The sequence below is a fragment of the Loxodonta africana genome, chromosome 4, assembly GCF_030014295.1.
Source record: "Loxodonta africana isolate mLoxAfr1 chromosome 4, mLoxAfr1.hap2, whole genome shotgun sequence".
NCBI classification, from domain to species: Eukaryota; Metazoa; Chordata; class Mammalia; order Proboscidea; family Elephantidae; genus Loxodonta; species Loxodonta africana.
Window position 1 is genome coordinate 12,238,592 of NC_087345.1, and position 15,259 is coordinate 12,253,850.

At 38.3% G+C, this 15,259-nt stretch overlaps 1 protein-coding gene and 1 pseudogene across 3 annotated transcripts in view; both read left to right on the plus strand.

The window, feature by feature from the left end:
* SLC25A17 (solute carrier family 25 member 17) overlaps positions 1–15,259 on the plus strand; it is a 59,656-nt gene that overhangs the window by 11,384 nt on the left and 33,013 nt on the right. The gene's annotated exons all lie outside the window — the stretch shown is intronic.
* On the plus strand, positions 8,090–11,824 carry LOC111753231 (PSME3-interacting protein-like; annotated as a pseudogene).

Sequence of the window (15,259 nt, forward strand, 5' to 3'; positions counted from 1 at the left end):
GCAGATAATCTTCTCAAGTGTCTCAAAACCAGAATTGCACTGTCTGAGGAGAATATTATATCTCCAATTGATGACTTTTATGTGATACAATTAATAGCCTCATATATAAAAATTCCCAGAATTTTAAGTATAATTAGATTTATAATTTTATATTTTGGTTCTCATTAGATTAATTTTGAAAGATTTCATTTGTAGAAATGGGCATTTGTAATTTTAAAAGCATTTTCTTAGTCTAGAATTTGAAAAGTCTTGTTTGTTGGAATTGCCTAGGGTGGTTTTGACGCAGAAACAGACATTGGAATTGTAATGCTAATGATTAATCGGTAACTTTCAGGGGGACTCTTTTTTCCCTTATTGTTTATACGTAATTTATATTTAAAAGAATCGCATCATTTATATTTAAAAGAATTACATGCCATTGAATACATGCTGACTATTAAAAAGTTCAGATCACACAGAAATATGAAAGAGTCCTCCTTTATCTTGCCTCCCTCCCGAGCTATCATTGGCTTGGGACTCAGGGCCCAGGCACATGGATCCTTAGAACTGTGTAACAAAGCTTACTTGGTGCACTTTTCTCCAGTTGGTACCCGAAGAGAATATTAGACTCAGCTGTCTGAGTCCATAGCTGATATACTTAACACTGCCATTTAGAATTAGAAAGCAAGTACAGAAACTTGCTGATTTGCTGTGTGAAGCCTTCTGGATATCATTCACTCTTCTCACAGCAATTTTGACAGTTAGATATTAGCCCCAGTTTGACAAATGAGGAAATTGAGGCGTGGAGAGTTGAAGTTACATGCCACAACATATGTACTACAGCTGGGATCTGATTCCAACTTTGTTTTATCCCAGAGCCATGCTCTTTCCATTAGACACTTGTATGTTATCTTACTAGGCTTTTTATTTAACTCGTATGTCTGTGTATATGTGTGAGAGTTAGCGTGATTGTTACAGCAGGAAAAATAATTAACATTCGGGGAATAACATTTTTGAATACTTAGAGTAAGTGACTTTTAATCTTGGGAATTCCAATAGCTCAAGGTCTACCACAGAAAATGTATCTTAGTTGTTTTTTTAATCATTATTTTTTATTTTGTTGTTGTTTTAATAATCTTTCTATCTATTAGTGCCGTGTACTCTATCAGGAGATGCTGGCTTTCACTGTTGCTGCTTTGACTGAACCATTTCTGGACTTTTCTCTGGAAATTGACTTTGGAACTGGCATTGCATTCTTGGCTATTTTTCATCCTTCAAGGGTGAAATTAGCATTTTGGAAACAGTCGTATTTGGTGACTAGGTTGGTAGGCCAACCCAAACATCGTTCTGTACTTAAAAGGCATGATATTCTTATTCTGTATTTATGTGTGTCCCTGTCTACCATTCCCATAAGATTACACACTCTTAGGCGGACAAGCCTTGATCAGGTTCACCCAAGTATTTCATTCTGACTGTGGTGTTAAGTACTTCAGCTCAACTCCGTATGTGATTTGTGTTGGCGAATTAAAAAGTAGACTTGGGATGCTTATATTTTTTGCAAATAATACCCACATGCAAATAACATACCCATACATATAACGCACATAGGAAAATAATGTGCAAGGGGATTGCATGGTTGGCAGAAAAAGTATAACTTTTATGTTATTTGCATAAAAATATAGTATTGTTCTTTTATAGGAGAGATATAACCAATAAAATGAATAAACCACCTGTGTTTTGGATATGTAACCTGAAATGTAGATGCTCACATGTTCTTCAGGAATCTAGATGTTGACTGTGAGACTCTTAGCTGCAGAGAGGGAGCCAAAAATTCATGTGAACTTAGGCTGAAAACAATTTATGTGACTTTGTTCTCCATTTTTATCTCTAGTTGTGGTCTGTCTCCTAGGCCGCAGTCTGGTATTGCCAGTTGCCTAAAGATTTTTTTCCCCATTTAGTCATGTATTAATTCATTCAAAAAATGTTGGGTTCCTGCCCTTGAGATGCCCATAGTCTAGTAAGGAAGGCAAACTCATGAAAACTAAATTCAGTATAGTGGGGTTATTGCTGTAATAGAATTTTATACACAGGACACATGATACCATTAGAGCCCAGATGAGAGAGCAGTTAATTCAACTCCATCTCAAATTCACTGTGTTCCAGATTGAACTAGTAATTTCCTAAAACTAGGTCCCTCTTTTCACTTTCATATTTCCGTCAATGGTATTTCCATTCCTGCAACTCACTTCTCTCTTTTCCCTTGCAATCCATGTTCAATAAGTCAGCAAATCCTATTGATTGCCCCTTTCATATTTCTTCTGGCAGAGATCCCTTCTTTACTTTTCCAGCTACCACTCAAAACTGATTCAAGACCTTAGTGTTTCAAGCCAGATGAACTTTTGCTAAAGCAGTGTTCGTGTTTTGGTATTTCATGTCGAAAGCTCTTGAGGTTCCTTGGATGGCTCCTGAAAGTTGTTTGGTCTGTCTTTTAGTTAGGTATCTGTGTACAGAGGGCCTAACTTCCAATTTCTGGGTTTTCCCCTGATTTTGTCGTAATATCCAGTGCAAAATGGTAGCTATTTTATGCTTTTTTTTTTTTTTTTTGCTTTTGTTTAGCATTTGTCATTCTACTAAATTAAAAAAAAAAAAATTGGTGGGGTGAGGAGGATTAAGTTCAGAATGTATTTCTTAGCTCACTCACTAAATATCCAGGGTACCTAGAAGAGTGGTGTTAGATGCAGTCAGATAATAGATTTGAAACATGAATATGTTACCACTCTGCCCTTACAGAATTTACCATGGAACAAGACAAAATAGATTAGATACAAAGAAATAAACTCACAAAGATTTCTGATTATGTGTTTGCCAATTTAAAATACTGAAAAATATTTTAAATGGGATTTCCGTTTCTCACTAAGGAGCTAGTCAAACCTTCTGAAGACTTCGATTTATAATACAGTAAGTCCTGTGAAATTCAGAGACTATGTAAGGTAGAACCTCAGAGAAGGAAAACTCAAAAATTTTCCACTAAAACGAGTGATAGAAAAGTGGTAAGACTGCACCCTGTCAAAGGTGGAAAACCTGTGAGACCTAGGAAAATAAGGCAGACCCTTTGAGGTCCGGTTCTCACAGGTTTCACTGTGAAAGAAAACTGTGTAAAATATTTTCTAAAAACTTCTTACAACGATTAATGAGGTGGCAAGAATGTAAGGAGTTCTCAGACTAGAGACTGAATGAAGACAGGACCCAGAGGCCAGGAGAGCAGATTTCAGCCTACAGGAATTGTTGAACCAGGTAAACAGGAGTTTTAGAATTGTAGCTTCCAGAGGTACAGGGTAAGGACAAAGAACCCAGTCTGTCCAAGATGAGAAGTCCAGTAGATCACCACCCACCAATAAGGATGAAATATATTCTCAAGGTGAATGGGAAATAGTCTTGCTTCTCCTAAGGAAAATCTTCAACCTTGGCACTGAGCTGTAAAAAAAAAAAAAAAAAAAAAAAATTGGGGGGAGGGGGCGGGGCAGGAAATCACCAGTGATTTTTTGGAACCACAAGCTTGCATCCCAGTTCTCATTACTTGCATGGTTTGTAAACCTAAAGCCAATAATTTAACTTGCAGGCATTTCAGGCTGGTAGAGTCCTGAAGCACCTGTCAGAAAGCAACCCAGTTCTTTACAAAGGTATTCATCTTTATCCCAGGTCTAAAAGAATGCCCTAAAAATAAAATTCTTAGGGAAATGAACAGCTCAGGCAAACTTAACTAAGCTCACAGAGAAACAAGGCATTGTAAAGGAAAAAAACAGGTAGCACCAACAATCCTGCATGGAATTGAAAGATGAAATTTTCAGTAGTCACAATCTAAAAAAGGCATTTGATATATATAAGAAAATAAAAGCTGGAAAATATGTGTAGGGAGCAAGAAACTAAGATTTATCAAGCACATATGAAAATTAACTAAGTAGAACATTTAGAATTGAAAAATAAAACAACTGAAATTTAAAAATTAATGCATGATAATCATGGGAACACTGAATATTGATTTAAGCAAAAAATACAAGTATTAGGAGAATAGAGAGAGGAAGCAGAAGGGATGTGGTATCAGAGAGCTAAATTCTTATGTCCCCTCCCCAAAAAATAGAAGTAGTGTCTAAAATTGATGAATCAAAATATATCAGTATAAGTTTACTGTTTAGTTACATGGATATGTGTACATTTCAAAAGAGACAATTAGAAGAATCTAAAGTAGTTGCTTCCAAAGAGGAAGACTGGGTAAAAAGGGAGTGTGTCAGGAACCACTATATTTTGTCATTCTGTCCTACATAACTTTTTGAACTATTCGCATGCTATGCTTTGATCAAGTAAAGATTAAAAACTAGAACTTTTAATGCATGGCTGTGAATTGATAATTGTTGAACCTGAGTGATGGGTTCAAATTCAACAAGTTTAACAGAATATTAAGCACAACTGAAGATAGAATTAGTGAACTGAAAGATAGATCTGAAGAAATATCCATATATAGGTAAATAGAGAGGTAGAAGATCTGAAGAAGAGGGTAAAATGTAGAGGATAAAGTAAGACATTCTAACTTACGTCTAAACGGAGAGTCAGAAGAAGAGAATGAGGCAGAACTCACAAAAGGACATCAACCACAGATTCAAGAAGACTAACAAATCCCAAACAAGATAAAGCAATATGTACAACCACAGAATGCCGGAAAACACAGAGAAGATAAAGCAGTCAAAGAAAAAAGATTATTTTCAGAAGAGCCACAAATTATACTGCCACCTGATTCTTATCTGAAGTGATTGTAGTCAGAAAACTGGCATGTTCTCATTTTGCTGAGAACAAGTAACTTTCTACTTAAAATGCTGTATTCATTGAAAATATTTTTAAAACATAGGTGAAATAGAATCATTTTGAGACTACCTAAAACAGTTTGACACTAGCGAGACCCTCACTGGGAGAAATTCTGAAGGAAGTGCGTCATGTAGAAGGAAGGTGACCCCAGATGGAAGATACGCAATAGAAGAAAGAATGAAGACTGGAAAAAGTGGTAAACAGTGTATGTAGATAAATCTAAACAAATATGAACTGTGAGATAATATTGTTTTTGTAAAGATTAAAGAGAAAAGAAGTTAGAATTAAAACACTGTAGGTTAAAAGCATGATATTGAGAGGTGAAAGGAGTTAAATTTGTATTGTTTTGAAAGAGGTTAAATATTGAATATTTTTAGAATTGGTAGGTTAGGAATGTATGTTGTAATTACTAGGATAACATGTACAAAAATTTTTAGTTGCCATAGAGTCAATTCCTACTCATGGTGACCCCATGTATGCAGAGTAGAGCTGTACTGCATAGGGTTTTCAAGGCTGTGACCTTTTGGAATCAGATCGTCAGGCCTTACTTCGAGGCATCTCTGGGTGGGCTTGAACCACCAACCTTTCGGTTAGTAGTCTAGTGTTTAACCATTCGCACCACCCAGGGATACCACATCCAAGGTTAGGACCTACATATATAACTATACGTACACTTCCAGACTAAAAAACTAGCGAAGGTAAAACTGCCAGAGTAGCAGAGGTAAAAATTTATTTAAAAAAAAAGCAAAAAACAAAACTCCAGTAAAATAAGAAAGAAGGAAAGGGCAGCAGAAAAAGAAACATAGACTAGATATGACACCTAGCACAAAATAGCTATAAATCCACATAAATGCTGATGAACTAAATGCTTTGATTACAAGAGAATGTGATAGACTGGTTTAAAAGGAGGAGAGGGTGCTGTTTATGAAAAATAAATCTAAAAGATAAGCATACAAAAAGGTTGAAAGTAAAAATATGCTTTTTAATACGCTTTTTAAAGATCTTTGCATTTGCTCACTTTAAAACTAATACTTGCTTACTGTAAAAAAAAAAATTATATAGCGATACATAACGTGTGAAATGGAAGCCACCTTTAATTCCTTCCTGCCTGTATAATCACTGTTAATAGTTTCTTGTTGGCTTTTCCCAGATTTTCTTTTTTCCTTGTGGATTATGTACACTTCTTGTGAGGTGAAGAGAAGGCTAAAGTTAAAAGTCATGTGTGTCTTGATTGAAAAAGATTGAGAACTGAGGTAGAAGAATGAATAGAACTGGGAGTTAGATCTTGGTTCTTTCCCTGCCTCTGCCACTGTGTGGCTTTTGGGGACAAGCCTCTTAACCACCCTGCCCGTCTCCTCATTTCTTGGGTGAAGAGTCTTCACTGCTGAGAGTCTCTAAAGCCTTTTCCAGCTCCAAGTGCCAATGCTGGGGAGGAATTATTTTCCCAACTTGTTATTATATGAGAGGGGGATGGTAGAATTTTGTGACTATAAATAATTTGTTCTTGATGAGATACAAGAAGGATGTTTCTCTGGAAATGGATTCTTTTTAGTTCTAGTTGTCACCAGCAGAACTCCTACTCAGATGATTAGAATTTTGTGGGACTCAGAATAAGGGGTTTATTTATATGCTTCTCTGGCACAACAGTATTGTACATTGTGGTTATCTTCTGGGTATTTTGTGCCATCTAATTTTATATAACTGAACGGACTGTCATTGCAGGGGTGGTGGGGGGGATACTGAGTATTTGTGTTAAGAGGAATTTGGTTCTAATTCTGAAAAATCATGTACTTACGCAACTGGCTTGTGTATATAATAGATATTTTGCTTCAGGTAACATCCGTTTATGAAAACAGTCATCTTTTTGCTTGGCTAGGAGACAAAAATATCAAGTTCCCACCGTACAGAATAGGTGTGTTTTAAATTTAACTTTAGGATTTCGGACACGTTTTCCCATGGATATTAAGTTTGTTTCGGGTAACAGCTGAAACAATGAATGTAGGTTCATACATTCACTTCACAGACATTTGAGGGATTATGCTGTGCCAGGCTGTATGCTGGGTTTCTAGACTAATTTGCAAAAAAAAAAAAAGACACAAAATAGGTTAGACAAAATACATTTACAATTCTGTTTGTCATTTTTTCTAAGTTTTAATTACAAAAATATAATGAATATAATGGTTAAGAGTATGTGAACTCTGGAGGCAGACTGCGTGTGTTCAGATCTTAACTCTGCCACTTACAAACTGTATGACATTAGAAAAGTTGCTGAACTGCTTGGTGTTTGTTTCCTCATCTGCAAAATGGGGAGAGTGACAGTATCTACCTTGGGTTGTTGTGTGGATTAAATGTTTTAATCTTCTCGAGTGCTTAGAACAAAACAAAAAAACCAAACCCAGTGCCGTCAAGTCGATTCTGACTCATAGTGACCCTATAGGACAGAGTAGAACTGCCCCATAGAGTTTGCAATGAGCACCTGGCGTATTCGAACTGCCGACCCTTTGGTTAACAGCTGTAACCACTTACCACCAGGGTTTCTGCTTAGAACAAGTGGCTGGCATATAGAAATATATATGTTAGCAGCTATTGTTGTTAGGTGCCATCGAGTTGGTTCCGACTCATAGTGACCCTATGTACCACAGAATGAAACACTGTGCGGTCCTGTGCCAACTTCACAGTCGTTATGTTTGAGCCTATTGCTTCAGCCACTGCATCAATCCAGCTTGTTGAGGGTCTATCTCTTTTTCCCTGACCCTCTACTTTACCAAGCATGATGTCCTTCTCCAGGGACAGATCCCTCCTGATAACATGTCCAAAGCATGCGAGACGTAGTCTTGCCATCCTTGCTTCTAAGGAGCGTTTTAGTCGTACTTCTTCCATGACACTTTAAAGAGGGCTTTTGCAGCGGATTTGCCCAATGCAATGTGCCTTTTGATCTCTTGACTAGCAGATGTTAGTAGTAGTGAGTACTACTGTATTCCTGCTGCTGCTACTTTTCTGGTTATTTTTTTAAAATGCCTATATTGCAGATGGGGGATTGTGTCGCTCTTGACCATTACCCTTGATCTTTGTCCATTTCTTAGAGGCAATCAGCTTGAAGTGTAATTTCCCAGACGTTTTTTGCGTATTTGCGTACACAAATGAACACATGAGAATATATAGTTCTCTGAGTTTTTAAAAATAAGTGGCTGCAAAGATCAATCCAGTAATTCTGTTAGTAGTTCTGTTCTGCATCTGTTGTGACACCAGCTGGATGTGCAGCACTTCCTCTGATCCTAAATACCTGGAGTTAGTCAGCTCTGACAAGTTAAAGGACACAGCCCTCTGGGACTGCCAAGTAGGCCCAGTAGTTCAGATGGCAACCACAAGCTTGGGAGTCTCCAAGGCTCCCCTCACTTCTGACCTGCTGCTACAAATTTGGGGGTTCCCTCTACCCTCTCAGGAGACCAGCCACAAGCTCAGGGCTCCGCAGTCCCTTCACTTCTGACTTATTGGCTCCCCTTACTCCCTCAGTTTTGATAATTTGTTAGAACGACTCACGAAAGTACTATATTTACGATTACAGTTTTATTGTAGGAAAAAGGATACAAACTAGCGGCATAGGCAAGGTCTGGGAAGGTTCCCAACGTGAAGCTTTCATGCCCCAAAGGTTACCCTCCCACGTGCATTGATGTCTTTCACCAACCAGGAAGCCCATGGAGATGCCGTGTCCAGAGCCTTTACTGGGGCCTCATTACTTGGTTATGATTCATTGACTCAGCCCTCCTCCACTGAGGTCAGCTGATATCAGGAGGTGGTCTTTCTGGTCTGGCCAGCCCCCACCTGAGTCACCTAATTAGCATAAACTTTCAACTGTAATTTTGGAGTCCTTAGCAAAGACGCTTAAACTAACATTAGGGAAATTGCAAGGTTTTAGAGACTGTCTCTCAATGAGATTATTCCTCAGCAAGAGGCTGCAACAGCGGGCTCAAACGTACCAACTGTTGTGAGAATGGCACAGGACCAGGCAACCTTTGTTCTGTTATAGGTGGGGTTGCTATTAGTCAAAATTCATGGCACCTAACAACAACAACAACAAAAGATTATCTCTCAGGAACTGAGGATAAAGACCAAATTCTTTCTAAACCCCATAGTAGCATATTGTATCTACCTGGAGAAACAGACCTGGTTGCACAGTGGTTAAGAGCTACCCAAAAGGTCGACAGTTTGAATCCACCAAATGCCCCTTGGAAACCCTGTGGGACAGTTCTGCTCTGCCCCTGTAGGGTCGCTATGCATTGGAACTGACTCAACGGCAACAGGTTTGGTTTTGGTTTGGAGAAGCAGAATTGCTGTATAGAAGGTTATACTTATTTTTAATCCTACTAGCACTGCCATATCTCCCACCATCTTTCCATTGTTTGATATCGGTCTTTTTAATTTTTGCCAATGTGATGGGTGAGAAAGATTTCTTACTGGTTTTTAAAAATGTTTTGCCGGGATATTACATTGACATAGTCCAGTGTTCAAAAGTATAAAAAAAGTGCAAGGAAAATCCCATCCACATCTTTCCCCTAGCTATGTGGTTTCTTTTCCTTTAGGCAACCAATGTTACTAGTTTTTTTGAATCTTTCTAGAATTAGTTTATGTGTATACAGGCAATTTTTTATATACTTTTTTTCTCCTTTTTAACATGAGTAGTAGTATATAATGTACAGTGTTTACACCTTTTAAAATTAACAGTATCCCTTAGAAGATAGTTCCTTATTAGTATGTAGAGTCTCTTGTTTTTTCTTTAGCAGCTACATGTTATTTCTTTGTGTGACTGTAATATAATTTATTTAATCAGTTCCCTATTGAAGGACATCTGAGTTGTTCCCTAGTTTCTACCAATACTAATAATCCTGCAGTGAGTAAGCTTTTATATATATATATATATATATATATATATATATATATATATATATATATATATATATATATATAATTCCACATGATTTTATCTGAAGGACAAATTCCCAGAAGTGGAATTGCCAGGTCAGAGCAAATGTGTGTTGCAGTTTAGATAGGTATTGCCAAATTGCCCTCCACTGTAGAAGAGTACCTGTTGCCCAGTCCTCTTGCCAATACCATATTACATGCCTGAGATTGTGTGTATGTGTGTGTGTGTGTGTGTGTGTGTGTGTGCGTGCACGTGAGAGAGGGGAGAGATGCTATACTTTGGGATTTATAAGGCAGTATAAAGTCAGACCCAGAACACATTTGAGGTAGGCCCTATGGTTACACATTCCTAAGGGAATTTATTTTCCCCACATAAAACTCCTAGTCTTTTTCTTTTTTTAAAGAGCAGGTGGCTTTTGTGGAGGTGGTATGGGGTGAGTGCTGCTGAGATCAGTTTTTCCCTTTGGGTGGAGGGGATGATGGTAACCTTGTTATCCCAGAGATTTGTGTCAGAACTAGATGAACAGTGCAAAAGGAGGCAAGAAGATGGGAGAAAGTTTGAAAACTTTAGGGTTCAGAAGACTGTCCAGAGGTTTATGACCCTTGGTCTCTATATGAAGGCAGAAGCAGAAAGACAGGAAGGATCAGTAAGATGAGGAGTGGTTCAAATTAAAAAACATGGTGAGAGGCTTAGATGAAGATGAGACCAACTTCTTGATGAGGTTTCTCAGCAGCAGGACCTAACAGAAAAGCAATGAAGAGAAGAACTAAAAGAAGTGAAGGAATACAGAAGTAATCTCAGGAAAGCTGGAATTTCTCCAGAAAACAAGAAGAAAATATGGAAGAAACTGGCCATGAAACCTAAAAATATATATATATATATATATATATATAAAACCAAAAAACCAAACCAATTGCCATCGAGTCGATTCCAACTCATAGTGACCCTATAGGACAGAGTAGAACTGCCCCAAAGGATTTCCAAGGAGTGCCTGGCGGATTCAAACTGCCGACCTTTTGGTTAGCAGCCATGGCTCTTAACCACTATGCCACCACGGTTTAGAAATCAAGAACAAGTTCTCCCAGGCAAAGCTGTTGGCAGGAGCTGTGAAGCTAAGAGCTCAGAGATGCAACAGTGTGGAGAGACTGAAACTAGACCCAGACTCAGATGAGAAGAATCTAGGGACACTGTTGTGCATAGCTCTTGGAAGCACTTTTTTGAGTGGTCCCTTCATCCCTGTGCCTTCCCTGCAGTCTGTATCGGCATCCTCCTGGGCTTAGGGCTCTCCTCTGGGAGCAGCGACTCAGAGTCCACCTCAGATGGGGGAAGGCATCATCGACACCACTGGGAAGATTGTCTCCTCCATCTTCCGAACCAATACCTTCCTTGAGGTCTCCTGTCTCCTGTCTCCACCACAGGGTCCTCTCCCTAAGAGTAGATCAGTCCACTCATTCTGCTTACAGGCATTACCTCCCACACACACACAAAAAAACTGCCTCCTGTACTCACAGTGACATCTCTAACCTGGTGTAAAAATGCTCCAGAATCCACTTTGTGACTCAAATTTGTGTTTGGCTTGTTTTTCCATTCCAGTGCAGATAACCAGACCTGCTCTACTGCCTCCCACCCATGTGATAGGGTGAGGGGCAGGGCCCAGCAGAAATTCCACAAACACGCCCTGGAAGAATAGGTACCAGCTGGCTTGCAAAGGGTTATGGTTTTATTATGTTCTTTTTTATTTTTATTTTTTTTCCTTTTTTCTCCTTTAACAGCACAAAAAAGCAAGGGCAGTTAATGGACAGATTTTAAACATTCCTTTATACGTGGTTTGGTCACACTGCACGTTGGAGCAGATGGGGAGGGGAGGACTAACCCAGGTGATGAGATGGAGCACTCCCTGGAACTAATTCTTTTTTTTTTTTAAGAATATTTTATTATATTTTTGGTGAAAGTTTACACAGCAAATTTGGTTGCCCTTTAACAATTTTTGTACAGATTGTTCCATGCCATTGGTTACAGTTTTTACAAGGTGTCAACATTCTCATTATTTCCTTTTTTTTTTTTTTCCTGTTTCTATTGATCTAGCTTCCTTTCCCCTACTTGTCATCTCGTCTTTGCTTTTGGGTAACGTTGACCGTTTGGTCTCGTAAAGCTAATTGCTTAAGAGAGCACATTACTCACAGGTGGTATTGTTTATTTTATAAGCCAGTTCATGTGGCTGAAAGGTGACCTGCAGAAATAGCTTCAGTTCCAAGCTCAAAGAGTATCTTAGGGTGATAGTCTTGGGGGTTCCTCTAGTCTCTATCCATCTAATAGGTCTGGCCTTTTTTAGGAATTTGAATTTTGTTCTATATTTTTCTCCCATTCTATCTGGGACTTTATATTATGTCCCTGGGCAGAACAGTCAGTAGTGGTAGATGGGTACCATCTAGCTCCCCTGGTCTCAGGTTTGAAGAGGTTATGGTTCAGGTGAGCTATTAGTCCCGTGGACTAGTTTCTTCTTTGAGCCTTTAATTTCCTTCATTCTCTTTTGCTCCAGACGAGTAGAGACCAATAGTTGTTTCTTAGATGGCTGCTCACAAGCTTTTAAGACCCCAGACACTACTCACCAAACTTGGATGTAGAAGATTATCTTTGTGAACTATGTTATGCCAATTAACTAACTTGTCTCCTAAGACTGTAGTCCCAAGCCTTTTGACCCAATAAACCAATCCCACGAGTTGTTTGGGTATGTCTAGGAAGCCTCAAAACTGTGCCCCTCCCTATGTGGTCTGTTATATGTGGACATATGTGCAGCACACACAAACATGTATATACATGTGCCTACGGATACAGCCATACATGCATGTGCATTTACTCACACATGCCTTCCTATACACATATATGCATCCATATCTACCTAAATAACCACACACATATTTTTTGGTTGTTTTTACTATTATTGCAAAATTGTGTATGTTACAGCATTTACCAAATTTGTCTCTCTTTCTCGTGTACTTCTTAGTATCTTCATTTACCTTGGTCAAGTTGTGCTGACTTCACTCATATCTGGGATTGCCTTTCCATCACCAAAAGTAACAAAATGTCTATTATCTAGAAAGTGATTCCCCTTCCTTTCCCTCTCATCCTGGTAACCATCAAAGAACTTTGCTTTTTGTGTGTATATCTATTCTTGACTTTTTATAATAGTGGGACCATGCAATATTTGTCTTTTTTGTGATTGACTTATTTCACTCAGCGTAATGTCTCCCAGACTCATCCATGTTATGAGATGTTTTGCGGCCTCCCCTGTCATTCTTAAGAGTTGTGTAATATTCCATTGTATGTGTGTACCACAATTTATCCATTCATCCATTGAGGGGCACTGAGGTTGTTTCCATCTTTTTGTTGTTGTGAATAATGATGCAATGAACATAGGTGTACATATGTTTATTCGTGTCACTGCTCTTGTATCTCCAGGGTATATATCTAGGAGTAGGATTGCTGGATCATAAGGTATTTCTATTTCTAGCTTTTTGAGAAAGCACCATACTGTTTTCCATAGCAGTTGTACCATTTTCAGTACCACTAGTAATGTATAAGAATTCCAATCCCCCCACAACCTCCCCAGCATTTGTTACTTTCTTTTTTTATGATCATTCCCTTTTTTGCAGAGGTAAGATGGTATCTCATTGTAGTTTTGATTTGCATCTCTCTAATGGCTAATGATTGCGAACATCTTTTCATGTATTTCTTGGCCTCCTGAGTGTAGAACTAACGAATTCTTGGTGTTGTGTGACTAAGTAAAGATTATAAAATATATCTGCAGGCACTGTCGCTTAACACTCATCATTCATTGTGAAGTATTTTCTGACTGTTGGCCATTCCTTCTCTTCCTCCTTCTATCCAGCCTCACTGATGTGGGTTGACAGAAAAGGCTCTATTTACAAGAAAATTTTGTCTTCTACTCAGGCCTTTCCTCTGAATGGCAAATTATTTTGTTTTGTTTTTAAATAAAGGACTTAGTTTAAGGCTGTAAATTTTAGAGAACCAAGAACAAAAACTCTTAGTCCTCCCCCTTTGCTGATAGCAGGATTTTTTTCTAATGTACCATGTCACTGAGTATGAACCTTTGGAAGGTCTTTACTTTATAGAAGGGATGGCGGTGCCTCATTTCATCTCCCTATTGAGGCTATCAAAACCCAAGTCCTAGAGAAATGTAAATAAAAGTCAGCAATGTGTTATTCCTCAGTATGCCACCAGAATGGCTAAATTGAAAAAGACTGATAATACGAAGCAATGACAAGGATGCAAAACATCTAGAACTCTCACATACTCTTTTAAAAAATAGTTTTTTTGTTGTCGAAAATATACAGTAAAACACGTACCAGTTCAACAGTTTCTGCATGTGCAGTTGACACTGATTACATTCTTCAAATTGTGCAACCATTCTCACCCTCCTTTTCTGAGTTGTTCCTACCCCATTAACATAAACTCACTGCCCCCAAGCTTCCTATCAGCCTTTCCAGTTGCTGTTGTCAGTTTGATCCCATATAGATAGTTCTTTAAAAGAGCACAGTGATCAAGGCAGACATTCTTAACTAATTAAGCTAAACTCTTGCTTGGTTTAAAGAAGACTTCAGGGGATATTTTTGGTTTAAGGTTTACAGATTATCTCAGGGCAATAGTTTAGGGGCTCTATCCAGGCTTAATGGCTCCAGAAAGCCTAGATTCCATAAGAATTTGAAATTCTGTGGAACTCTCATATACTCTTAACAGGCATGGTAAATTGGTACTAGTTTGGCAATATTTATTACAGCCATACATGTGCTTATCTTATGACCCAGCAGTTCTACTCCAAAGTGTATACACAATAGAAGTACATACATTCACCAAAAGACATAACCAGAATACTTATAGCAATGCTTCTCATCAGAGCTGAGTCGTTAGAAACCACCGAAATGTCCATCTACAATAGAAAGAGTAAATAAGGACCTACAATGAAAACTAAAAAAGAGCAGTTCTCAAAATGTAGTTTGCAGACATTTGGGGGTCTCCAAGACCCTTTCAGAGGTTCCATGAGGGCAAAGCTATTAAAAGATAAATTTTAAAAAGGGTAAAATCATGATTCTGATGCAGATATAAGAGCATGTGTTAAAGATTCTGTTTAACTCGTTAATGCGGAATCCGGGGAGACTGTTGCAGCCAGTTTAAAGGAGAGGTCTAAACACAAATTTACATGAAGTGAAGGAATGTTGAAATGAAATGAACGTGCAAATGAAGGTAAAACTAGCTTCTTCTCTTGGGGGGGAAGAGAGAAATCAAACTTCTGCTGGACAAGACAGAATTTGCATTACTAGTTTGCATCCCTGTCAGTTATCTACAGCTTACAGAGTTGCAAGATAGTGCCCATAGAGTCAGAATAAATAACCTGGAGGTATATCCTCCAGACAGGGCATAATTTTCGTTGGAGCACAGATTTTCCCACACGAAACTATACTTGTAAGAATATTAACACCATTT